Here is a 3,046-nt window from a genome sequence, read left to right as displayed (position 1 = left end):
CCCAGTGCCAGAAGAACTAGGCTTCATTCCTTAATCCTTCCGTGCTGGGTGCTGGGTGCTGGGTGCTGGGGATACAGCAGTGGGTGAGACAGACCTACATGTCCCCTAATGGAGCTGACACCTCTGTGGGGAAGAATGGACCAGAAACCCGCAAGCAAATCACCCTTGGTGAAGAGTGAAATGGAGAAACACAATAGGGTGATGTCATAGAAACAGACCCGGGGACTAGTCCACAGTGCCTGGGCAGGGAGAGCATGTTGGAGAAGGAGGTGCTTGAGCTGAGAACTGGATGGCAAGCAAGGACTAGATAAGCGAGGATCTTGGGGAAGGGCATTCCAGGCAGATGGAACAGCAAATGCAAAAACCCCGAGATAGGAAAGTGTCCAAGAATAGCAGAAATTGCCATGCAGAGGGATGAATGCCACAGAACAGCACGCAGAGAGTGCTGTGGGGCTCCCAAAGGGGGGTGTAAACTGAGTCCTTCCGGCTGCAGGTTGGAGGAGCCCTAACTCAAAGTGGCACTGCGATTAGGGGACCCAGGCTTGGCGCATTCCGTGCCCCCGTCCCGGGGGATTGTGGCACACTCCTGGTTTCACCATCTCACAGTCACCTCTGGCTGCTAATGCTTACATCCAGGACGCTTGGCCTATCTGTCCCCAGGGACCCAAAGTAGACCATGTCCCCTTAGCAGCACGTGTTCAGGCCCGCGGGGCTGGTCTGTCTCAGCCTTCCTTTCCTAGGGTTTGGGGAGGCACAGGGAGTTTATATCACAGCAAATAAACATTTAGAACCGAATGTTAAACCTCCCTGTGCTTAGACGTCCCTTTGTCCCCCTAATAGATTGTTCTATTCTCTCTCCTCCTCTTCTCCTCCCTCCATTCTTCCATCCTCAAATTCCTGTCCTTTTGTTAAACACAGTAGCTCAGTCTTCTTTCCTGTTCATTTTTCTTCTAACATACCCCGTTGACTCAACTTCCACCTCTTTCCGTAAGGGGAAGGCCAAAGACAGGTATAGACACCGACGCAGAACCCAGCATCACCGAATGTCGAGCAGCAACGGCATCTGCCTCCTCTGGGCTCCTTTTCACCGGGGGAAAACGGCTCCCCATGTCCTTAAGCCACAGTGGATCGGTGTCGCAGTTACTTGAAGCCAAAAGGACCTCTGGGTGGTATTTCCTAGAACAAAGAATGCAAACAAAAGCCTGACAAGCTGGGAATATAACTTTTTTTCCCATCGTGCTAAACACCACAGTGCTAATGCAGTGTTGTAACTCTTGTAGGATTTGTCTGGCAGGTTTTCTGGTCCTCACTGGAATATTCCACCCCTCACCCACCCGCCACAGTGCAAAAAAAAAATAAATGAACACCACATACCATTTTTAAAAACACACAGTGCCAAGATATGCACACATATGACGTCTCTACACTTTGTGTTCCACCTTGAATGTTGTTGATGAAACCAGGGAAGCACAGTTAGTTGTCCTTCAGTGTAAGCAGCATTGGGTCTCTGACTTTGATGTCTTTGGTTTCATTTTTGTTGTTCTTATAAAGACATTTTCTCTAAGTCCTCATTAAGATTTTATTTTCCTTCAGGGCCACACAGACTGGGTGATGGATGTTGCCGTTAGTAAGGACAAGAAATGGATCCTATCTGCTTCAAAGGTAAAGGTGGCCAAGCTTTCTTTTTTTTTTTTTTAAGAGACAGGGTATTGTTCTGTCACCCAGGCTGGAGTGCAGTGGTGCAGTCACAGCTCACTGCAACCTCTAACTCCCAGGCTCAAGCGATCCTCCCACCTCAGCCTCCTGATTAGCTGGGACTGCAGGCATGGGCCACCATGCCCAGCTAATTTTGTGAAAAGTTTTTTGTAGAGGTGGGGTTTTGCTATGTTTCCCAGGCTGGTCTCAGACTCCTTGGCTCAAGCGATCCTCCTGCCTCAGCCTCCCAAGTAGCTGGGACTACAGACACACACCACTACACCTGGCTAATTTTTCTATTTTTTAGTAGAGACGGGGTCTCACTCTTGCTCAGGCTCATTAAAAGGATTACTTACCATGACCAACTAGGATTTATCCTAGGGATACAAGGTGGTACAACATAAAAATCAATCAATGTAATATATCACATTAATAGAACAAGGGGAGGGGAGAACCTGCATTTGATCATCTCAATTGACACAGAAAAAGCATTTGGAAAACTCCAAAACCCTTTCATAATAATAATTTAAAAACTCCCAGAAAACTGGGAATAAAGGGAAAATTCTTCCACTTGATGAAGGGTATTCATGAAAATCCCACAGCTAACATCATTCTCAATGGTGAAAGACTAAAAGTTTTCTTCCTAAAATCAGGATCAAGACAAGGATGCCTTTCACTGCTGCTATTCAATATTGTACTGGAGTTCTAGCCAGAGCTATCAGACAAGAAAAAGAAATAACGGGCATCCAAATTGGAGAGGAAGAGATAGAACTATTTCTAGTCACAGATAGCATGACCACATATATAGACAATCCCAAAGAATCCACAAGAAAGCTACTAAGCTAATAAATGAATTCGACAAAGTTTCAGGGTACAAAATCAACACACACAAATCTAACCATGTTTCTATACACCAGCAATGAACCATCTGAAAAAAATAAACAATTCCATTTACAATTAAAAGAATACTTAGGAATAAATCTAGGCAAGGTGGTGAAAGACTTGTTCACTGAAAACTGTAAAACATTGTTGAAAGAAATTAAAGCAGATCGAAATAAATGGAAAGACATCCTATGTTCATGGATAGGAAGACTTAATATCTTTCAGATGTCAATACTACCCAAAGTAATCTACAGATTCAACACAATCCCCATCAAAATTCCAACAACCATTCCTCATATGGAATCGCAAGGGGCACCAAATACCCAAAACAATCTTGAAGAAGGAGAAAGAGAAAAATAAAGTTAGAGGACTTATACTTCCTGACTTTGAAACTTACTACAAGTCTACAATAATTGAACAGTATGGTACCAGAATAAGGAAAGACTTGTAGACCAATGGAATAGAATAG

At 44.5% G+C, this 3,046-nt stretch overlaps 1 non-coding gene across 1 annotated transcript; it reads left to right on the top strand.

Moving 5' to 3' along the window:
* Nucleotides 1–1,260: 1,260 nt before the first annotated feature.
* On the top strand, nucleotides 1,261–1,322 carry LOC123624891. The gene has a single exon (XR_006730254.1). It is a non-coding gene; the product is annotated as a U7 small nuclear RNA (small nuclear RNA).
* The last annotated feature ends 1,724 nt before the right edge of the window (nucleotides 1,323–3,046 follow it).

Source organism: Lemur catta, chromosome 19 (genome assembly GCF_020740605.2).
Source record: "Lemur catta isolate mLemCat1 chromosome 19, mLemCat1.pri, whole genome shotgun sequence".
NCBI lineage: Eukaryota > Metazoa > Chordata > Mammalia > Primates > Lemuridae > Lemur > Lemur catta.
The sequence above is the reverse complement of the archived record's forward strand: the minus strand, read 5'-3'. Positions and strand labels throughout refer to the sequence as shown.